Source organism: Haematobia irritans, chromosome 1 (assembly GCF_050003625.1).
Source record: "Haematobia irritans isolate KBUSLIRL chromosome 1, ASM5000362v1, whole genome shotgun sequence".
Classification (NCBI taxonomy): domain Eukaryota; kingdom Metazoa; phylum Arthropoda; class Insecta; order Diptera; family Muscidae; genus Haematobia; species Haematobia irritans.
The window spans coordinates 51,163,016-51,188,676 of record NC_134397.1 but is presented as its reverse complement, the minus strand read 5'-3'; the positions used below and the strand labels follow the sequence as shown (position 1 = coordinate 51,188,676).

General features: G+C 30.9%; 1 protein-coding gene across 2 annotated transcripts in view; it reads right to left on the bottom strand.

Annotated features, from left to right (window-relative positions):
- LOC142220904 (kin of IRRE-like protein 1) overlaps positions 1-25,661 on the bottom strand; it is a 307,459-nt gene that overhangs the window by 115,538 nt on the left and 166,260 nt on the right. The gene's annotated exons all lie outside the window — the stretch shown is intronic.

Here is a 25,661-nt window from a genome sequence, read left to right as displayed (position 1 = left end):
AGGATAGAACCCTATTGATTTTGGAAGAAATCAGTTCAGATTTAGATATAGCTCCCATATATATTTCGCCCGATATGGACTTATATGGCCCCAGAAGCCAGAGTTTTATCCGCGATATTCTCATATCTGTTTAGAATCTGACATAGACATAGATGGACAGAAAATTGCTTTTGTGGCTCTGACGAAGGATCTTGGTGGTGTCTTTAATAGCAAACTGGCATGGGAGGAGCTTGATCGTTCTATTAAGACCTTTATGGTCTCCTCTTAAGATAGGAAAGTTTCTGACTCATCGAGTATGCATAAAATGACCGTGTCATATAAAATATGTAAATACCGAAAGTTCGTCCAGGCCGAAACATATGAACCCTCCACCTCCAAGTTATATTGAAATCGGTCATCTACAATCAAATTACTCGTGCTAACTGTTGCATCCTTCTTAACATTGCCTTCTAAGTTATATATTAGTCCATATGGAAAGTCTAAAGTCGGGCGGGGCCGACTATATTATACCCTGCACCACTTTGTAGATCTAAATTTTCGATCCCAAATCATATCCGTCAAATGTGTTGGGGGCTATATATAAAGGTTTGTCCCAAATACATACATTTAAATATCACTCGATCTGGACAGAATTTGATAGACTTCTACAAAATCTATAGACTCAAAATTTAAGTCGGCTAATGCACTAGGGTGGAACACAATGTTAGTAAAAAAATGGGAAACATTTAAATCTGAAACAATTTTAAGGAAACTTCGCAAAAGATTATTTATGATTTATCGCTCGATATATATGTATTAGAAGTTTAGGAAAATTAGAGTCATTTCTACAACTTTTCGACTAAGCAGTGGCGATTTTACAAGGAAAATGTTGGTATTTTGACCATTTTTGTCGAAATCAGAAAAACATATATATGGGAGCTATATCTAAATCTGAACCGATATCAACCAAATTTGGCACGCATAGCTACAATGCTAATTCTACTCCATGTGCAAAATTTCAAATAAATTGGAGTTAAAAATTGGCCTCTGTCGTCATATGAGTGTAAATCGGGCGAAAGCTATGTATGGGAGCTATATATAAATCTGAACCGATTTCAACCAAATTTGGCACGCATAGCTACAATGCTAATTCTACTCCCTATGCAAAATTTCAATTAAATCGCAGTAAAAGATTGGCCATTGTGGTCATATGAGTGTAAATCGGGCGGAAGCTATGTATGGGAGCTATATATAAATCTGAACCGATTTCAATCAAATTTGGCACGCATAGCTACAATGCTAAATCTACTCCCTGTGCAAAATTTCAACCAAATTGGGCCAAAACTCTGGCTATTAGAACCATATTAGTCCATATTGGGCGAAAGATATATATGGGAGGTATATCTAAATCTGAACCGATTTCAATGAAATTTTGCACAATTAACTGCACTACTAATTGTACTCCTAGTGCAAAATTTCAAACAAATTGGCCCAAAACTCTGGCTTCTAGGACCATATTAGTCCATATCGGTCGAAAGATATATATGGGAGATATATCTAAATCTGAATCGATTTCAACCAAATTTGGCACGCATAGCTACAATGCTAAATCTACTCCCTGTGCGAAATTTCAACCAAATTGAGCCAAAACTCTGGCTATTAGAACCATATTAGTCCATATTGGGCGAAAGATATATATGGGAGGTATATCTAAATCTGAACCGATTTCAATAAAATTTTGTACACTTAACTGCACTACTAATTGTACTCCTAGTGCAAAATTTCAACCAAATTTTGCCAAAAATCTGGCTTCTGGGGCCATATAAGTCCATATCGGGCGAAAGATATATATGGGAGATATATCTAAATCTGAACCGATTTCTTTCAAAATCAATATGGTTCTATTCTGACCCAAATTCGGAACATGTGCCAAATTTTAAGGCGATTGGACTTAAATTGCGACCTAGACTTTGATCACAAAAATGTGTTCACAGACAGACGGACGGACGGACGGACGGACGGCGGACAGACGGATATGGTTATATCGACTCAGGGACCCACCCTGAGCATTATTGCCAAAGACACCATGTGTCTATCTCTTCTCCTTCTGCACTAATAGAAAAAGTTTCGTTATATTAACGAAATGTGTCATTAAATGTGAGCCACTGAAACAAATTCGTTAATACAACGAAATTTTTCGTTATTATGAGGAATTTTCTGTTAAGCAACGTAACGTTTCGTACTATTAACGAATATTTTCATTGTATTAATGAAAATGTTTCGTCATATCAATGAAAAATTTTCGTTGGCTCAATTTTAATGAAATTTTCTTTGTGTGTGGGTGTTAAAAACATATGCACTAACTTATAATACCTTGTTCCACAGTGTGTCGCAGGGTATAAAAATGTGAAGTATTTTAAAAAATTTAATTTAACCGGAGTCGTAGTCGAGCAACATTTTTACGACTCTGACTCCAGCAAAATCTTCAGACTCCGACTACGACTCCACTTTAGCTATTTCTCATTTAAGATATCAACTTTTCCATAGTATCGATAGCAATAACTATTGCATTTTCCTAAGTTGTCTTCATAAATCCAAATCACAAAGGATATTCATCCTATAATCCCCCCTCTAGTGCCAATAATGACCTTTCTTGTGTCCTTCTATATACAAAAATGATGTACATTTTTTTTTTATTTTTTTCATAACGTGTCACATGAAATCTGCCATGATTTCAATTTTGTGTGTTTTTTTTTTTGTTTTTTGATTGTTGCCATAAATGATTAAAATCTTCATTGGTGCTGGCTTTGCTATTCTCAAGTTTTCTTGTCACCTTTGTCATTTGTAATATTGCCACAAATGATAACGATGATGACGACGACGACAACGTCTACAACAACGACATTTGGGACAACATTAAGGGCTCCTCTTTAGTCAGCAATTTTGATAAAGAAAAGTGACACAAGTGTTTGGCATTTAGCTTTATTGAATTGCTGCACAATTTCGTAATGATTAATTCCAGCATATTCATCCACCTACCTATTTTCGGTTTGCCCACACAACGCTAGGAAAATATATTCGTGGTTTAATTATCTTTGGCGTCTGGTTGCCCTGCATTATCCAACAACATATGCCGAACGCGGCTATTCATTCATTCATTCCTTCATTCTTATATAAATGGTCGCTTAGATATTTTAACGCTAATTCAGCCACATATTTGGGGTTTGGGATAATTGCGATTTGACACCAGTGTCAAGTATATTTTCGACAAAGAGCCATGTTGGCGTAAAACTGTTTGACGTGGCGGCGTGTTTGGTACAAACCACCTGTCACATGTTGGACAGGCAGGCAGGCTGGCAGCAGCAATCTACACTTAGACTCCGTCGTCGTCGTCGTCGTCGTTGTCGCATATAAAATGAACTCAAATGACAAGTGCCTGCCTATGGTCCCACAAGGACAAACGAAATTGAAAATTGTGGCTTTGTCCTTGAATATTGTCGTAAATAGTTATCTTTGATTTTTTTGCTTTTTGCTTCACATGACTGTGTCCCTCATGCATTGAATAACGAACGACTTTTAGAGTCTCTCCCTCTCTATTTCTCTCCACTCATAGTGAGCAGGCAAATGAGCTTAACTAAATGTAGGCGTTAGTGCTAGTGGTTTAGAGATGGGTAAGTGAGTGTTATAAAAAAAACAAAATGCCAGTTTACTTTAAATATATGTAACGTCTCTGATAATTATTCGAATCCCTGGAATCCCAAGTGTGTTGGATCAGTGTCGACCACTTGTGGATACACGTATATCCAGATATTTCTCTAAAATGCTTAAGATGACATAAAATTTTTTGAAATCTTTTCATGTTTTTTTTTCTCAATCAAAATTATTCATTAGGATATTAAAAAGAGAATATAATAGAAAGTGCTTTTTTCTATATCGTATGCAACATGGAAATTGTGGGGGCTTTTGTTGAATAAGTCAATGTGTTTATTTTTTGTTTTATTATTTTTATTATTTATTAAAAATTTTTTTATGTCTTATTATACCCACCACCATAGAATGGTAACGAGGGTATAATAAGTTTGTCATACTATTTACAACACATCGAAATATCGATTTCCGACTATATAAAGTATATATATTCTTGATCAAGGAGAAATTCTAAGACGATATAGGCATGTCCGTCTGATCGTGTCTGTCTGTCTGTCTGTTGTAATCACGCTACAGTCTTCGATAATGTTGCTATCGTCCTGAAATTTGGCACAAATATGTCTTATGTCTACAAGCAGGCTAACTTCGAAGATGGGCCATATCGGTCCAGGTTTTGATATAGTTCACATATAAACCGATCCCACGATTTGGGGTCTTGGGCTTCTAGAAGACTTATTTGCTATCTGATTTGCCTAAAATTGGAAATCAAGAGGTATTTTAGGGCCACAAATAGGTGTGTGTATCGGTAAATGGTGTGTGTATCGGTCCATGTTTTGGTATAGCCCCCATATACCTCGATCTCGTGATTTGACTTTTTGGGCTTCTAGAAATCGTAGTTTTTATCCGATTTGTCTGAAATTGGAAATCTAGAGGTATTCTGGGTCCTTAAAAAGGTGGGATACGCCCCTTGATCAACTTTGATATACCCGAACATAGACCGATCTCCCGATTTTACTTCGAGACAATGCAATTTTTATCCAATTTGCCGGGAATTCAAAATTTTTTGGTACACAGAAAAAAATTTCACGAAAATTTTTCCAATTAAAATCTTCAATATATTCAAATATTCAATTAAAAATGTAATTGAATCAACAAATTTTTTAATTGAAATAAAAACCAATCACACGAATTAATAGCATCAATTAATTTTTTAATTGGATCAATTAATTTTTTATTTGACTGCCAATTAATTTTTTAATTGATACTATCATTTCTGTGATTGAAGACATTTTAATTAAAAAATTAATTGGATCAATTAATTTTGTGATTGAATCAGAAAATAATTTTTTTGTGTGTATTTTCGGTCCGTAAATAGGTGTAGCGAATATGCTATGGTTAGGTCCATGTTTTGGTAGAGCTCCCATGTGTTAAGTCTCCCGTCTTCTATGTTGGTATATATGTTTGCTTGGCAGAGTATCTGTGTTCAAATCCACGTGAAATGCTATATATGTTATATACTCGTATATGTTTATACCCACCACCATAGAATGGTGGTTTGTCATTCCGTTTGTAACACATCGATATATCGATTTCCGACTATATAAATTATATATATTCTTGATCAGAGAGAAATTCTAAGACGATATAACGATGTCCGTCTGTCTGTTGTAATCACGCTACAGTCTTCAATAATGAAGCAATCGTGCTGAAATTTTGCACAAGCTCGTCTTTTGTCTGCAGGCAGGTCAAGTTCGAAGATGGGCTATATCGGTCCAGGTTTTGATATAGTCCCCATATAAACCGACCTCCCGATTTTACTTCTTGGGCTTATAGAAACCGCAGTTTTTATTCAATTTACCTGAAATTTGAAATCTAGAGGTATTGTAGGACCACAAATACGTGTGCCAAAAATTGTGAGTATCGGTCCATATTTTGATATAGCCCCCATGTAGACCGATCTCCCGATTTGGGGTCTTGGGCTTATAGAAACCGTAGTTTTTATCCAATTTGTCTGAAATTGGAAATCTAGAGGTATTTTAGGACCATAAAGAGGTGTGCCGAAAATGGTGAGTATCGATCCATATTTTGGTATAGCCCCCATATAGATCGATTTCCCAATTTTACTTCTTGGGCTTCTAGAATCCGAAGTTTTTATCCTATTTGCCTGAAATTGGAAATCTAGAGGTATTTTCGGGTCATAAAGAGGTGTGCCGAAAATGGTGAGTATCGGTCCATATTTTAGTATAGCCCCCATAAGAACGATCTCCCGATTTAACTCCTTGGGTTTCTAGAAACCGTAGTTTTTATCTGATATGCCTGAAATTGTAAATATTCTGGTATTTTAGGCTCACAGAAACGTGTATCGGGTTAAGTTTTTATCGGTCCATTTGGTAATGCCTCCATATAGACCGACTTCACTTCTTGAGGGTGTAGAAGGCGCACTGATCATGAAAATTGCTTGAAACTCAATGTAAAATTTCCAGATTTTACTTCTCGGGTGATAGGCATATGGTCTTTGGCAATATTGTTCAGGGTCGGCCCATGAGTCGATCTAGCCATGTCCGTAGGTCCGTGCGTCCGTCTGTCCGTGCGTCCATCTGTCTGTGAACACATTTTTGTAATCAAATCTAGGTCGCACTTTTACTGCAATCAACTTTAAATATGGCACAAGTATGTTTTTTGGGTCGGAAAAGAACCCTGTTGATTTCGGAAGAAATCGCTTAAGATTTAGATATTGCTCCCATATATATTTTTCGCCCTGTGAACACATTTTTGTGATCAAAGTTTAGGTCGCAATTTAAGTCCAATCTCCTTCAAATTTGGCACATATTCCTAATTTGTGTCAGAATAGAACCCTATTGATTTTGGAAGAAATCGGTTCAGATTTAGATATAGCTCCCATATATATCTTTCGCCCGATATGGACTAATATGGACCCAGCAGCCAGAGTTTTATACCGATTTGCTTGAAATTTTGTACAAACATAACACGTAGTCGTATAGTCAAGTGCGCAAAATTTGATTGAAATCGGTTCAGATTTAGATATAGCTCCCATATATATCTTTCGCCTGATATGGACTTATATGGCCCCAGAAGCCAGATTTTTGGCCGAATTTGGTTGAAATTTTGCACTAGCAGTACAATTAGTAGTATAGTCAAGTGTGAAAAATTTGACTGAAATCGGTTCAGATTTAGATATAGATCCCATATATATCTTTCGCCCGATATGGACTAATATGGTCCTAAAAGCCAGAGTTTTCGCCCAATTTGGTTGAAATTTTGCACATGGAGTAGATTTAGCATTGTAGCTATGCGTGCCAAATTTGGTTGAAATCGATTCAGATTTAGATATAGCTCCCATATATATCTTTCGCCCGATATGCTCTTATATGGACCCAGCAGCCAGAGTTTTATACCGATTTGCTTGAAATTTTGTACAAACATAACACTTAGTCGTTTAGTCAAGTGTGCAAAATTTGATTGAAATAGGTTCAGATTTAGATATAGCTGGCACATGTTCCTAATTTGGGTCAGAATAGAACCCTATTGATTTTGGAAGAAATCGGTTCAGATTTAGATATAGCTCCCATATATATCTTTCGCCCGATATGGACTAATATGGACCCAGCAGCCCGAATTTTTCACCGATTTGCTTGAAATTTTGTACAAACATAACACTTAGTCGTATAGTCAAGTGTGCAAAATTTGATTGAAATCGATTCAGATTTAGATATAGCTCCCATATATATCTTTCGCCTGATATGGACTTATATGGCCCCAGAAGCCAGATTTTTGGCCGAATTTGGTTGAAATTTTGCACTAGCAGTACAATTAGTAGTATAGTCAAGTGTGAAAAATTTGATTGAAATCGGTTCAGATTTAGGTATAGCTCCCATATATATCTTTCGCCCGATATGCACTTATATGGACCCAGAAGCCAGAGTTTTATCCCGATTAGCTTGAAATTTTGCACAGGGAGTAGAACTAGCATAGTAGCTATGCGTGCCAAATTTGGTTGAAATCGGTTCTGATTTAGATATAGCTAAAATCGCCACTGCTTAGTCGAAAAGTTGTAGAAATGACTCTAATTTTCCTAAACTTCGAATACATATATATCGAGCGATAAATCATAAATAAACTTTTGCGAAGAGTTTGAAGGATTTGAGATGTTGTCAAACATTTTGGTCTATAAAGTGGTGAAGGGTATAATATCGTCGGCTTCAACCCACTTTAGATTTTCCTTACCTGTTTTTCATGTAATTAGATGCCTTAAAATAAAATCTATAAAAACATCTTCTATTTTTGAAGGCTTTTTATCTTTATAAGCCAATACAAAACTCAAGATATGGTTCTGTGGAACAAAATCTAAATTTACCTCAGTTCAATGGAATTCTCTTTTATTAAAAGCCAACCATTCTAAAGACCAATCACTTGACTTTAAACAAAAAACGCCTTCAATGAAAAGTTTATCAAATTAGCCTCAAGTAAAAAAATCTTTGTACCACAGAAATTAGTCTCCTATGCTACTCGAAAAAATGTTATAATGCTAATACCATGATTTAAAAATATGAAATCCGTGGGCTTATAAGAATATTTTTTTCACTGCTCAATCATTTTCACAATTCCCTTGAGTCCAAATATCTCATTGTTTCTCTTCAATTCACTATTTCATTTGCTTTCCATACTCAATTTTTCAAGTCACTATCTCTTCTCTATTTACTGTTCTCCAGTATGATGTTTGTGGGCATCAGTGTATGACTATGGGTATGTGTGTGTGTGTGTGGCTAAGTTTAGTAAAAACTAACGATTGACAGACAGAAAAAAAAGCAGTTGCTCTGTCGTTGTTAGTTGGTAGGTTGAAAGGTTTACTCGTTTAGAGATGGTTGCATGGTAGCGTGGGACTAACATCATCACAAATGATGTGAATAAGGTAGGCAACGTGCTTTGCTCTTTTATGCTCTCGAATTATTTGATATAATGTAACACAGAGAAGCAACAACGACAAAGACTGACTACCATAGAGGATAATAAGGACGTTAGCGAGGTCGACAAAAACTTGCATTGGTATGACGATGAGAATGACAACGACAACGACGATTACCATAATACCTACACACATACACACATACGTTGTAACCGTTGTTTAGATGACTTTGCAGAGAGGAGGGCAAAACAAAAAGAACACAAACAGTAGCAGAAACAGTACTCGAATTTTTCAAAAAGCTCAAACTAAATGGCGGATGTGCCTCATGAGTATTTGTCAGCAATCAACGAAAATGGGCCACGCACCTACAATTCAATATGGAAACTCATTATGTGACATTGCACATTACATGAAGTGAAATGTTTTTGAAGTTGAACCTAAATGTACGTAGCTCTACACTAAAGTTCGAGTGAGGAAGAAGCAAATAGCGTGAGGTTTACTGTTAGCATAATTTTTTAAATGGTTTGTGGATAAATATTGAATGGCAATAATTTGAATTGTGGGAGGGAGGGGGTGATCAATACCATCAATAAACGTGAGGCAAATAACGTGGTAGGAATGTTTACTTTGTTTACCAAACTGGTGGAAATTTGTTTCAAGGTTTTGGTTTGCAAGTTCGAAAGCAATTGGGAAAAGTTTAATGTTGGCAGAAGCGGGAGAAGTGTGGTACCTTAAAGTACACAGAAAAACTAAATAGATTTCGTTTTTAAATATCACCATGAGTTGAAATTTGTAAAAGTAATTTTGTTATTATGGGCATAATAACATAAATTCTGTTTATCTATCATTCCGTCCGTGTGACTGTCTTTAGAAATCACGCTAATATTCGAATTCGAAATTCGTTACTCACTCACGAAGAAATTATTTTCGTTTGGGTTTATTTTGGGTTTATTTTGATGCGTGCCAACTGCACTCAAATCGATGATTTGACGGTGGCAAAGGAAAAGAGATATGTTTGTACGAATTTATTTCCGCATAAACCGGCTATCGTGGAAACCTTTTTTTTCGGAAGGTTCAAGTCTGGTTTACTTTTGTTTTTAGTGAACTGCCTGAATTTATTCTGATAATTAGTTGGAAGGTTCAAGTCTGGTTTACTTTTGTTTTTAGTGAACTGCCTGAATTTATTCTGATAATTAGTTGATAGTTTTGCTGCAAGTACAGGATGCTGATTGGGAATGTGGTAATTCCGAAACGTGCGTCCATCCAACCATCTTGCAGTCTATAGGGCTTTGCCCAAATAAATTTGACAAACATTATTTTCCTCTGTTGATTAAGCTACACTTCTAGTTTAGTCAATGCATGGTTTTAAGCTAAAATCAAAAAACAACAACAATTTTATTTCAGTAGGAAATATTATGAAAATTTTATTTTTATAGAATATTATATCAAAATTTTATTTTTAAAATTTTGATATAATATAATGACTAAACTACACCTCTAGTTTAGTCAATGCAGGGTTTTAAGCTAAAATCAAAAAACAACAACAATTTTATTTCAGTAGGAAATATTATGAAAATTTTATTTTTATAGAATATTATATCAAAATTTTATTTTTAAAGAAATTTTGTCGAAATTTTATTTCTATAAGAAATGTTGTCAAAATTTTATAAAAAACAAAATTCTATAAAAAATTTGTTAAAATTTTATTTCTATAAAAAAATTTGTTAAAATTTTATTTCAATAGAAAATTTTGTCAAAATTTTATTTCTATAGAAAATTTTGTCAAAATTTTATTTCTATAGAAAATCTTGTCAAATTTTTTTTCTATAGAAAATTTTGTTAAAATTTTAATTCTATAGAAAATTTTGTCAAAATTTTATATCTATAGAAAATTTTTTCGAATTTTTTTTCTATAGAAATTTTTTTCGAAATTTTATTTCTATAGAAATTTTTGTAAAAACCAGGGATCCGGAGCGGTCCATTTTTTTCGCTCCGCTCCGCTCCCGCTCCGGAGAAAAAAAAACCGCTCCGCTCCTCGCTCCGCTCCGAGAAAAAAAAAATCGCTCCGCTCCGCTCCACGCTCCGCTCCGCTCCTCTTCGAGAAAATTATAGTACAAACATTTGTTCAATTGAGTTTTATTTTATTTAGAAAAATCGGGCGGTACATATATGGGAGCTATAACTAAATCTGAACCGATTTCGATGATTTTTTGCACATATAGTTAGTGCTATAGAAGATTACATTCCGCCAACTTTGAGTAAGATCGGTTGATAAATAAGGGTTTTATGACCTAATTTGACAAAATCGGGCGATACATATATATGGGACCTATATCTAAATCTGAACCGATTTCGATGAAATTTTCAGACTTAAAGGGTTATACAGAAGATTATTTTGTGCTAAATTTGACGACGATCGGTTAGTAAAAAAAGTGCAACGTGACCCCATTTGTCGAAATCGGGCAATACATATATATGGGAGCTATATCTAAATTTGATCCGATTTCTTCCAAATTCAATAACGTTCGTCCTTGTGCCCAAAAAACTCCCTGTACCAAATTTCATCAAAATCGGTTAATAATTGCGACCGAAATCCTGTGAACAACAAATACATGGACAGACGGACGGACGCCTAGCGCTAGATCGACTCAGGAGGTGATTCTGAGTCGATCGGTATATATTTTATGGGGTCTAAAATCAATATTTCTTGTAGGCACATTTTTTGGCAGATCAAACTTGTTATACCCTAACCACTATGTGGTTTAGGGTATAATGACTTTAAAACAATGTGTTGAAATATTTTATTAATTTTGAAGATTTTTTCAGAAATATTAAATCCATTTTGACTTCATTAAAGGAAGCATTCTAGGAAGCATATGTTAATTTTTCATTTTTTTAGATTTTTTTCGTCAGTTGTTATCAAAATCCTTTAAAAACGAGTTAACGAGTTATTTTTTTTTTTTCATATTAAGACTCGACTTCCAGTAGAAATTATGCTATGTTTCAAGTAAAAAGCGTCTTTAAAATAAAGTGTTGAAAAACACGTCTTATTTTTTAACGATTTTTTGCTTTGTAGGCAAGATGCAAAAAGGAAACAAATTTAAAGACAATTTTATTAATTTTAAAAAATTTTTCTTAATTATTAAAGTCACGTTGACCTTACCTCAAAAATTTTATCTTTCATGTTATGATACACATTTTTAAGTAAAATCACTTAATTATAAGGACATTACAACTTCATTCAAAAGTTTATTGCCTTTTGGACAAGAAAACAAGTATATACAGCACTAAGTTCGGCCGGGCCGAACCTTAAATACCCACCACCATGAACCAAATATTAGGGTTTCCTTTGAAATTTTAGGAGGGCGTGAGGACTTGAGGACACTTCCCGAAGATAAATTTAAAGATTTCACCTATGAGGACTATATCAGATTCTGGATTTATAAGAACCATTTTTGTTTAAGTTTTAGAGGAATCATTAACATCTCTTGTAAGTGTGCAAGAAAATTATAAAATAGCGTCTTGATTTGAAATCTTAAATATGTAGAAGTAAAATCTGGAAATTTTACATTGAGTTTCAAGCAGTTCAAGTGAAGTCGGTCTATATGGAGGCATTACCAAATGGACCGAGCCTAAAATACCTGAATATTTACAATTTCAGGCAAATCAGATCAAAATTACGGTTTCTAGAAACCCAAGGAGTTAAATCGGGAGATCGTTCTTATGGGGGCTATACTAAAATATGGACCGATACTCACCGTTTTCGGCACACCTCTTTATGGTCCGAAAATACCCCTAGATTTCCAATTTCAGACAAATTGGATAAAAAATACGCTTTTTATAAGCCCAAGACCCCAAATCGGGAGGTCGTTTTATATGGGGACCATACCAAAACATGGACCGATACTCACAATTTTTGGCACACGTATTTGTGGTCCTACAATACCTCTAGATTTCCAATTTCAGGTAAATCGAATAAAAACTGCGGTTTCTATAAGCCCAAGAAGTAAAATCGGGAGATCGGTCTATATGGGGGCTATACCAAAATATGGACCGATACTCACCATTTTCAGCACACCTCTTTATGGTCCGAAAATACCCCTAGATTTCCAATTTCAGACAAATTGGATAAAAAATACGCTTTCTATAAGCCCAAGACCCCAAATCGGGAGGTCGTTTTATATGGGGACCATACCAAAACATGGACCGATACTCAAATTTTTGGCACACGTATTTGTGGTCCAATTTCAGACAAATTGGATAAAAAATACGCTTTCTATAAGCCCAAGACCCCAAATCGGGAGGTCGTTTTATATGGGGACCATACCAAAACATGGACCGATACTCAAATTTTTGGCACACGTATTTGTGGTCCTACAATACCTCTAGATTTCCAATTTCAGGTAAATTGAATAAAAACTGCGGTTTCTATAAGCCCAAGAAGTAAAATCGGGAGATCGGTCTATATGGGGGCTATACCAAAATATGGACCGATACTTACAATTTTTGGCACACGTATTTGTGGTCCTACAATACCTCTAGATTTCCAATTTCAGGTAAATTGAATAAAAACTGCGGTTTCTATAAGCCCAAGAAGTAAAATCGGGAGATCGGTCTATATGGGGGCTATACCAAAACATGGACCGATACTCACCATTTTTGGCACACCTCTTTACGGTCATAAAATACCTCCAGATTTCCAATTTCAGGCAAATTGGATAAAAAATACGATTTATATAAGCCCAAGACCCCAAATCGGGAGGTCGGTTTATATGGGGACTATATCAAAACCTGGACCGATATAACCCATCTTCGAACTTGACCCGCCTGCAGACAAAAGACGAGGTTGTGCAAAATTTCAGCACGATTGCTTCATTATTGAAGACTGTAGCGTGATTACAACAGACAGACAGACAGACGGACATCGTTATATCGTCTTAGAATTTCTCCCTGATCAAGAATATATATACTTTATATAGTCGGAAATCGATATTTCGATGTGTTACAAACGGAATGACCAGCGTTGCCAGAATTGTTTCACAAAAAACCGCTAGATTTGCCCAAAAAAATAGCTAAAAAGAGCTAAAAAATGCTAAAAAATAGCTAGAAAAAAAGCTAAATTTTTTTGTATCAAAAGTCACATTTTTGATTGAAATTTAACAAACTTAAAGGCTTTATTTCACTTACAATGCATATTATTTTCATTTTAATTCCACTTCTGTGAGACTGTAACAATATCTAAGGCATTTAGCTCTGTTTGCGTATTCGATACATTTTGATTACTATCACTAATTTTTTACTGGAAGTCCTTCGTTTTGTGGGAGCTACCTTCCCAACACCTCTATTTTATTTACTTGTTATTTTAAAATTTATTTTAAAAATAAAATATGCTTTGGATTTGGTAAAAAAATGATTTGTCATTTTTTTAAATAAAATTTTAGTTTGGTTTTGCAATTGTGAAAAATTCGAAATACATTACATTTATTTAAATTGTAGAAAATACCTATAGTTTACATTTCCCAGTAAAACATTTTCCTTTTCTTCATGAGCTATCAAAGTGCTAACGCCATCTTAAATTTCCAAATTAACACTCGACTTCAAGTAGAAATTATTGTATATATACGTTTTTAAAATAAAGTGTTGAAAAACATCTTCTATTTTTGAACGCTATTTTGGTTTGTGGTTAAGATGCAAAAACTCCTCACATTTAAAGACTATTTCATTAATTCTTCCTTCTTTTTTTTATATAATGTATATAATGAATATTATGTATATAATGTATAATGTATGTATATAATGAAAAAACTTTACAACAAGGTGTATTTGCTACAAAAATGCCCGCATAATGGCTGGACTCATTATTAATGTTTCAACTGAGCTTTGAAATATGTGGAAACCCTTATACTTGCAGCAAGGCTTAGATAAAAACGCCGATTTATCCATATTTCAATAGAAACATGTCGAAAATAAAAAAGCCAAAAATAGCTAAAAGGGTCATGAAAAAAGCCAGAAAAAAAGCTAAATGCATTTTTTTCCCGCTAAACGTCTTCAAAAAAAAGCCAAATCTAGCGGGAAAAAAGCTAAATTGGCAACGCTGGGAATAACAAACTTATTATACCCCCGTCACCATTCTATGGTGATGGGTATAAAAAACTTTATTTTAGAGAAATGCGTCTTCCATGTTAAGCAAAATTTGCATTCTTATTCTAAGGACATGGAATCTTTGACTTCACGACAATATTTTTTTCAGTGTAGAAAACTAAAAAATTAAATATAAATAAAATCGTTTAATTGCATTTATTTGACGTTCATTACAAACATCTTTGTAGTAATACGGAATGAAATTGATCGAAAGTACTGTTGTTACTTTTACAACACATACTAGAGATATATTTTGACATTTGCCGTTTTTGAAAACAATTACTAAAAAACACGTTGTGTTTTCCCCAATGTACGTACGTACAAAAATACATATCGTACATTTTAAACGCTTACTCACACTACGCTAAGTACTAGCTAAATTTGAAATTACCTACACAGTGTAATTTCAAAGTTACACATTTCATTCAAGTAATATTTTATTCGGAGCGGAGCGGTTTTTCATTTGGAAACCGCTCCGCTCCCGCTCCGCTCCGGATTTTAGAAATGCCGCTCCCGCTCCGCTCCCGCTCCGGCAAAAAAAGGGCTTGCTCCGCTCCGCTCCACGCTCCGCTCCGCTCCGCTCCGGATCCCTGGTAAAAACAGTGAATTAGATTTTGTTTCCTAGAATCAAGTACGCCAAACTCAAATTTAAACAAGTAAATACGGCCGTAAGTTCGGCCAGGTCGGATCTTATGTACACTTGTCGATGACAAGTGTTCTTAAAACTTCTTAACATCGTTTTCTAAATTGTAAGTTAGTCCATGCGGGGTATATATTAAACTAAAAAGGCCGATTAAATACGTATCTTAATTATAAACGTATTTAATTGGCTTTTTTAGTCCCGCATGGACTAACATACTTTGACCTTGACAAAATTTTTTATAGAAATAAAATTTTTGACAAAATTTTCTATAGAAATAAATTTTTGATAAAATTTTCTATAGAAATAAAATTTTGACAAAATGTTCTACAGAAATAAAATTTTGACAAAATTTTCTACAGCAATAAAATTTTGAAAAAAATTTTTATAGAAATAAAGATTTGGTAGATTATTTTTGGCGATTTGGACTATAGACCGATATGGACCAATTTTTGCATGGCTGTTAGCGGCCCTATACTAGCGCAATGTACCAAATTTCAACCGAATCGGATGCTCCGGAGGTCAAATCTATGGATCGGTTTATATGGGGGCTATACGTAAACGTGGACCGATATGGCCCATTTGCAACACCATCCGACCTACATCAATAGCAACTACTTGTGCCAAGTTTCAAGTCGATAGCTTGTTTCGTTCGGAAGTTAGCGTGATTTCAACAGACGGACAGACGGACGGACGGACATGTTTAGATCGACTCAGAATTTCACCACGACCCAGAATATATATACTTTATGGGGTCTTAGAGCAATATTTCGATGTGTTACAAACGGAATGACAAAGTTAATATACCCCCATCCTATGGTGGAGGGTATAAAAAAACCGTGGGAATTGGAAGAAAGAAATTCTCGGTTTCCACCCGAGTCGAAAATTATCTACCAAAATTTGGAGAACATTTACAAAACTACCAAACAAAAATATTCTATTTTGCAAAATTTTATTTCTATAGAAAATTTTGTCAAAAGCTTATTACTGTACAGAATTTTATCAAAATTTTATTACTCTACAGAATTTTATCAAAATTTTACTTCTGTAGAAAATTTTATCAAAATTTTATTTTTTTAGGAAATACTATGAAAGTTTTATTTTTATAGAAAGTTTTATCAAACTTTTTTTTCTTTAGAAAATATTTTTCAAAATTTTACTTTTATAGAAAATTTTGTAAAAATTTTATTTCTGTAGAAAAACTAGTCAAATTTTATTTCTATAGATAATTTTGTAAAATTTTACTGCCATAGAAAATTTTGTCAAAATTTTATTTCTATAGAAATTTTTTTCGAAATTTTCTATGGAAAATTTTGTCGAAATTTTATTAAAAAAAATTTTTTCGAAATTTTATTTCTATAGAAAATTTTGTCAAATTTTATTTCTATAGAAAAAATTGTCAAAGTTTTATGTCTATTGTAAATTTTGTAAAAATTTTATGTCTATAGTAAATTTTGTCAAAATTTTATTTCTATAGAAAATTTTGTCAAAATTTTATTTCTATAGAAAATTTTGTGAAAATTATATTTCTATAGGAAATTTTGTCAAAATTTTATTTCTATAGATGATTGGGTAAATATTTTATTTCTATAGAAAATTTTGTCAAAATTTTAATTCTATAGAAAATTTTATCTTCTTCTATATATATATAAAATTCAATCTATGTTTGTTTATTTGTTTGTTTGTTTGTTTGTATGTACCGAGTTGGCTCCGAAACGGCTCAACCGATTTACGTGAAACTTTCAGAGATCGTAGGGGGCGTTCATGTGGTGAAAATAGGGTACCTCATTTTTTGACACCTGGTCGCGGAGGGGGACCTCCCCTTCGTTGGACTTTTTGAAAATCGGACCAAGGTTGACCGATTTTCTTGAAATTTTCATTGAAGATTGGGGTTGGCATCTATACAAAGATCCGCTACTTTTTATTTCGATATTTGGAGGCGGAGGGGGACCTCCCCTTTGTTCGACTTTTTTAAAGTAACACTACAGTGAAAAAACTAAAATTCTCTAAATTATCTGAGATTTACAGAGAACATGCGGTGAGGTTATGGAATTAATATGGGGTACCCGATGATTTCATATATGGATGGGGAGGGGGACCTCCCCCTTGCCCTACTTTTTGAAACTTGGAACAAAATTATGCGATTTGTTGGAAATTTTCATTGAATGTTGGGGTTGGCATCTAGACAAAAATCCGCTACATTATTTTTCGATATTTGGTCGGGGAGGGGGACCACCCCTTTGCCCGATTTTTTTTAAAGTTCAAACAAAACTAAACTCCGCCGACTGAAATTTTACAGAAAAAATGGGTTACGAAATTTATATCAAGTTCCTGATTTTTTAATAAAAATAAAAGGACATAGGGAGACATCCGCTTCTCTTACGTACATACAGAGAAACAATTAAACTTTACCGAGTTACTTGAAATTTACAGAGGACTGGGGAGAGATCGTAACCTCCGTCAACCGTAATAGTTGATACCTGATTTTGTGATATTTGGACGGAAGAGAGTCCGGCCCTTTAGGCTTATAATTTGCTTGACTTTTTCTGGGACGTTTACAAAAGATACGCTAAATCACTTTTCGATATTTGGTCGGGGAGGAGGTCCTCCTCTAAAACTACAAAAAAAAATTTAAGTTTTCTTTAAATTTACAAAGGCAGTGGGGGAAGGTTATGAACGAAGAGGCAACCTTCCTTGCCCCACACTTGAAGGAAAATTTCAAGAATTTTCAGGGAAGGTTAGGGGTGCAATTCACTACGGTGTTTGTCGATATTGTATCGCGGAAAGTGACGTAGTTGCGAAATTAATATATGGTACGTGATAGTCCGATATCAGGTCGGAGTGGAGCGAAGGTGGGGAGGGGGTTCCCTTTTGTCCATTTTTTTTTCTTAAATTGAAAGTAGAGGGTTGTCCGTAAATGGGAACTCGGTACATAATTTAATGTTTTTTGCACAGGCTTCTGCCAGACTTCTTTTTAGTAAAGAACTTAAATTTACATAAAATTGGCAGCCAACGTAGAGGGTGCATCATTTTCTAACATTTTAGCAAATGTTAATGTGGTAAAATTTTTTACTACTTTTGCTTTTTCCGATTTATTGGATGGAAAACAGTAATTCTTTGTATGTTATTATAATATAGTGCTTAATTTTCAGATATGTTGAGGAGAAGGATACCTTTCCTTGACAACCCCCACTTAAAATTCACAAGAAATATAGAAGATTGTCCAACTACTTGAATACAGAATATTATTAAAAAAATTTGGAGGAAAGGGGACACCCTCTCCCGCCGTATTTGTACCTACAAACGAAAAATCAAGTTTAAAAGAATTGAAATCTTTTCGAATTTGTTTTCAGCACGAAGGATATAGTTGACTAAGTTAATGCAAAATGTTCCTCCAAATACGCTTCGGAAGGCGCAGCGAAGCGGGCCGGGTTACGCTAGTTTCTATATAAAATTTTGTTAAAATTTTATTTCTATAGAAAATTTTGTCAACATTTTATTTCTATAGAAAATTTTGTCAAAATTTTAATTCTATGGAAAATTTTGTCAAAATTTTATTTTTACAAAAAATTTAGTCACAATTTTATTTCTATAGAAAATGTTTTCGAAATTTTATTTCTATAAAAAATTCTGGAAAAACAATGAATTACAGTAGAATCAAGTACGCCAAACTCAAATTAAAAAGAGAATTGTGCCTTAGAAGTAGCCTTACTTCAATTCTACGCTTCTTTGGCTCGGAATCAACACCAAGTAGAAAATGTTAGTAATAAAATTTAGTTGTTATGTTTTTTTCCTTATTAGGTTTAATAGAAAACGTCATATTGATATGTAATCACATTTAAAGAAATCATTGTTGCAGATACTTAAAAAGATCACTGCCACCCTATGACAAGCCTATGTAAAATTCATTGCTTGTGAGCCAATTTTGCACAAAAAGAACATTTTTTTTGCTTTTTTGACTATGTTTATTGCTGGGTAGTGAAGGCAGTAGTTTATTTCTATAAAAAATTTTGTCAAAATTTTAATTCTATGGAAAATTTGGCAACAATTTTATTTCTATAGAAAACTTTGTCAAAATTGTATTGCTGTATAAAATTTTGTAAAAATTTTTTTCTATAGAAAATTTTGTCAAAATTTTATTTCTATGGAAAATTTGGCAAACATAATTGTGTCAAAATTTTATTTCTATAGAAAATTGTGTCGAAATTTTATTTATATAGAATATTTTATCAAAATTTTATTTTTATAGAAAATTTTATTAAAATTTTATTTTTATAGAAAATTTTGTCAAAATTTTATTTCTATAGAAAATTTTGTCAAAATTTTTTTCTATTCAAATTTTGCCAACATTTTTTTCTATAGAAAATTTTGTAAAAATTTATTTCTATAGAAAATTTTGTCAAAATTTTACTTTTATAGAAAATTTTGTCGAAATTTTTTTCTATAGAAAATTTTTCAAAATTTTATTTCTATTGAAATTTTTTCAAAATTTTATTTCTATAGAAATTTTTTCAAAATTTTATTTCTATAGATGATTGGGTAAATATTTTATTTCTATAGAAAATTTTGTCAAAATTTTATTTCTATAGATGATTGGGTAAATATTTTATTTCTATAGAAAATTTTGTCAAAATTTTATTTCTATAGAAAATATGGTCAAAATTTTATTTCTATAGAAAATTTTGTCAAATTTTTATTTCTATACAAATTTTTTCAAAATTTTATTTCTATAGAAAAATTTGTCAAAATTTTATTTCTATAGAAAATTTTGTCAAAATTTTATTTGTATAGAAAATTTTGTCAAAATTTTATTTTTATAGAAAATTTTGTCAATTTTTTTCCTATAGAAAATTCTGTCAAAATATAATTTCTGTAGAAAATTTTCTCAAAACTATTTTAATTTCTCAGAATTTTAGCAAATGTTGTCAAAATTTTTTGTGTATAGAAAATTTTGTCCAAAATTTTATTTTTATAGAAAATTTTGTCAAAAGTTTATTTCTGTAGAAAAAGTTAATAAAAAATTTAGTTTTTTTTGTCTTTTCTTATTATTAGGTTTTAATAAAATCCGATATACTGAAAATTCATCACACTTAAAGAAATCATTGTTGCAAAAACTTAAAAAGATGACTTCCGCCTTATGACGAGTCCATGTAAAATTTATTGGTTCTGAGCCACCACCAAAAATAACATTATCATTGCTTTTGTGGTAATGCTTTTTTCTGGGTAAGGAAGGTATTAGACAGACGAAAATCATTCGATAGTCTTAGAGTTTTTCATATATAATTTGTAGCCACCGTGGTGCAATGGTTAGCATGTCCGCCTTGCATACACATACACGTGGCATCGATTCCTGCTTCGACCGAACACCAAAAAGTTTTTCAGCGGTGGATAATCCCACATCAGTAAAGCTGCTGACATTTCTGACTGTTTCAAAGCTTCTCTAAGCGATTTCAGTGCAATGTGGAACGCCATTAGGAGTCTGCTATAAAAAAGAGGTCCCTTGCCATTGAGCTTAACATGGAATCGGGCAGCACTCAGTGATATGAGAGAAGTTCACCAATGTGATATCACAATGGACTGAATAGTCTAAGTGAGCCTGATACATCGGGCTGCCACCTAACCTAACCTAACCTAACCTAAGCATGTATAATTTGTATGGTCGTTCATCAATATTTCGATATGTTTGAAACGGAATGGCTTAATTAATTTAATTTACCCTCTTCGCCATCCTATTGTGGTGGTTAATAGAAACGGTATTAAATTTACAACCACGTCATATGTACGTTGTATATATTTTCATTCTTCAATTACTGTCAATTCTTACATTATTTAGATTTTCGTGGAAACAATCACTAAAACCGTCAGAGTAATTAAAAAACTAATCAACGAAATGACATGTGGACGATTGGCCCAACAATTACAAATTCCAAGAGCATGTTGTATGCAGAAAATTTCAATTTACGAAAATGTTTTACTAGATTAAAATTGATAGGTCTTTAAATAGAACAAAATCAAAATGCAAAAATATCGTTAAAGGGTAAGCTTTGTTTTTTAATCAATTTGATTTTTATTAAATATGAAAAGTGAAACGTGACTACAGAGCCATGGTGAAATGCTATCAGCAATAATACTTTACGGTATTTGCTTACCAATCACAAAATAAATTTCAAGGTAATTTTAATATTTGAGCTTGAAGCGTAAAAGGATTGCAGGGTTTTTGTTTTTTGCTCACATTTACTTGGTGGTATTTGTAGTCGGTGACCCACATTCTTGTTAAAGATTTATATGAGTTTCGTTATTAAGGGAATAAACAAACAAAACGCTCTCTCTCTCTCTGTCTCTCGTAATGAAAATAAATAATCTTTTTCCCGGCCTATACCTTCGATGTATAAAATTTGTACAAATATTGTAAATATATAATCTATAGTAAAACCAACAACAAAAACAACATCAACAATAATACACCAGATGAATATCCTTTGATTTTCGTTTTTATCGTGTGTAAGGATAATAAAACATTTAAAACATTACGCACAACCTGTTTGTTTGATATTCTAGCTCATTCATTCATTCATGCATCCATTTGTTATTGTTGCTGTATATGAGGCTACTTCCTTCCATATCCCGTGTATTTTTATAAAATATTTTATCTTTGTAAATGTATGTGAATGTGTGTGTTGGGTACGTGCAAACCCCCAAGGATATATAATGTCATTTGTGTGTTGGCAATTTTGTCGGTTCATTCTCTTTCTCACACACACACACACCTTTATATTTCTGGTTGGTTAGCTGTAAATGTAATACAACAGCTGGCCAACATCAGCAGCCACCACGGCAATTTTTTTTTATCAAACTTGTATTACCTTAAGCCTTATGCGAGGGTCATTCAAAAAGTATTTGAAATTAAAAAAAAAATTCTATAGAAATTAAATATTGACAAAATTGTCCATAGAAATAAAATCTTGACCAAATTTTCCATAGAAATAAAATTTTGTCAAAATTTTCTATAGAAATAAAATTTTGACAAAATTTCTTGTAGAAATAAAATCTTGACCAAATTTTCCATAGAAATACAATTTTGTCAAAATTTTCTATAGAAATAAAATTTTGACAAAATTTCCTATAAACATAAAATGTTGACAAGATTTTCTATAGAAATAAAATTTTGACAAAATTTTCGATAAATATAAAATTTTGATAACATTTTGTACAGAAATAAAATTTTCACAAAATTTCTTACAAAAACAAAATTTTGACAAAATTTCCTACAAGCCTAAAATTTTGATAAAATTTTCTACAGAAATAAAATTTTGACTAAATTTTCTATAGAAATAAAATTTTGACAGAATTTTCTATAGAAATAAAATTTTGGCAAAATTTTGTAAACATTTCTATAGAAATAAAATATTCTATAGAAATAAAATTTTCTATAGAAATAAAATTTTGGCAAAATTTCCCATAGAAAAAATTTTGTCAAAATTTCTTATAAAAATAAAATTTTGACAAAATTTTCTATAGAAATAAAATTTTAGCAAAATTTTCTATAAATATAAAATTTTGATAAGGTTTTCTACAGAATTAAAATTTTTACAAAATTTCCTGCAAGCCTTAGAATTTTGACAAAATTTTCTATAGAAATAAAATTTTGGCTAAATTTTCTATAGAAATAAAACTTTGACTAAATTTTTTAGAAATAAAATTCTGACAAAATTTTCTATGGAAATAAAAGGTTAACAAAATTTTTTGTAAAAAAAAAAAAAAATTACAAAATTTTTATTAGAATAAAATTTTGACAAAATTTTCTATAGAAAAAAAAAAATTTGACAAAATTTGCTACGAAAATAAAATTTTCACAAAATTTCTTACAAAAACAAAATTTTGACAAAATTTCCTACAAGCCTAAAATTTTGATAAAATTTTCTACAGAAATAAAATTTTGACTAAATTTTCTATAGAAATAAAATTTTGACAGAATTTTCTATAGAAATAAAATTTTGGCAAAATTTTGTAAACATTTCTATAGAAATAAAATATTCTATAGAAATAAAATTTTCTATAGAAATAAAATTTTGGCAAAATTTCCCATAGAAAAAATTTTGTCAAAATTTCCTATAAAAATAAAATTTTGACAAAATTTTCTATAGAAATAAAATTTTAGCAAAATTTTCTATAAATATAAAATTTTGATAAGGTTTTCTACAGAATTAAAATTTTTACAAAATTTCCTGCAAGCCTTAGAATTTTGACAAAATTTTCTATAGAAATAAAATTTTGGCTAAATTTTCTATAGAAATAAAACTTTGACTAAATTTTTTAGAAATAAAATTCTGACAAAATTTTCTATGGAAATAAAAGGTTAACAAAATTTTTTGTAAAAAAAAAAAAAAATTACAAAATTTTTATTAGAATAAAATTTTGACAAAATTTTCTATAGAAAAAAAAAATTTGACAAAATTTGCTACGAAAATAAAATTTTGACAAAGTTTTCTATAAAAATAAAATGTTGACACAATTTTCTATAAAAATAAAATGTTGACACAATTTTCTATAAAAATAAAATTTTGACGAAATTTTCTATGGCAATGCAATTTTGAGACAATTTTCTATTAAAATACAATTTTGAGACAATTTTCTATTAAAATAAAATTTTGACAAAATTTTCTATGAAAATAAAATTTTGACAAAATTTTTTATGGAAATAAAATGTTGGCAAAATTTTTATAGAAATAAAATTTTGACAAAATTTTCTATAGAAATAAAATTTTTACCAATTTTTCTATGGAAATAAAATGTTAAGAAAATTTTTTATAGAAATAAAATTTTGACAAAATTTTTCATAGAAATAAAATTTTGACTAAATTTTCTATAGAAATAAAATTTTAGCAAAATTTTCTGTAAATATAAAATGTTGATAAGGTTTTCTACAGAAATAACATTTTTACAAAATTTCCTGCAAGCCTTAGAATTTTGACAAAATTTTCTATAGAAATAAAATTTTGAGAAAATTTTCTATACAAATAAAATTTAGACAAAATTTTCTATAGAAATAAAATTTAGACAAAATTTTCTATAGAAATAAAATTTGGAAATAACATTTTGTCTTAATTTTCTATAAAAATGAAATTTTCTATAGGATTAAAATTTTGAAAAAAATTCGATAGAAGTAAAATTTTGACAAAATTTTCTATAAAATTAAAATTTTGATAAAGTTTTCTATAGAAATAAAATTTCGAAATAATTTTCTATAGAAATAAAATTTCGAAATAATTTTCTATAGAAATAAAATTTTGACAAAAGATTCTATATAAATAAATTTTTTATAAAATTTTCTATATGAATATAATCTTGACAAAATTATCTATGGAAATACAATTTTGTAAACATTTCTATAGAAATAAAATTTTGACAACATTCTATAGAAATAAATATTTGACAACATTTGCTATAGAAATAAAATATTGACAAATTTTTCTATAGAAATAAAATTTTGACCAAATTTTCTATAAATATAAAAATTTGACAAAATTTTCTATAAATATAAAGTTTTGACAACATTTTCTATAAAAATAAAATTTTGACAAAATTTTCAATAGAAATAAAATTTTGACAAAATTTTCTATAGATATAAAATTTTGACAAAATTTTATATAGAAATACAATTTTGACAAAATATTCTATAGAAATAAAATTTTGACAACTTTTTTGATAGAAATAAATATTTACAAAATTTTCTATAAATATAAAGTTTTGACAACATTTTCTATAAAAATAAAATTTTGACAAAATTTTCAATAGAAATAAAATTTTGACAAAATTTTCTATAGATATAAAATTTTGACAAAATTTTCTATAGAAATAAAATATTGACAAAATTTTCTATAGAAATAAAATTTTGACAAAATATTCTATAAAAATAAAATATTAACAAAATTTTCTATATGAAAAAAAAAATTGAAAAAAAATTCTATAAATATAAAATTTTTACAAAATTTTCTATAAATATAAAGTTTTGACAACATTTTCTATAGAAATAAAATTTTGACATAATTTTCTATAGAAATAAAGTTTTGAAAAAATTTTCTATAGAAATAAAATTTTGACGAAATTTTCTATAAAAATAAAATTTTGACAAAATTTTCTACAGATATAAAATTTTAACAAAATTTCATACGAAACTAAAATTTTGACAAAATTTTCTATAAATATAAATTTTAGACAAAATTTTCGATAGAAATAAAATTTTTTATAGAAATGAAATTTGGACGAAATTTTCTATAGAAATAAAGTTTTGAAAAAATTTTCTATAGAAATATAATTTTGACAAATTTT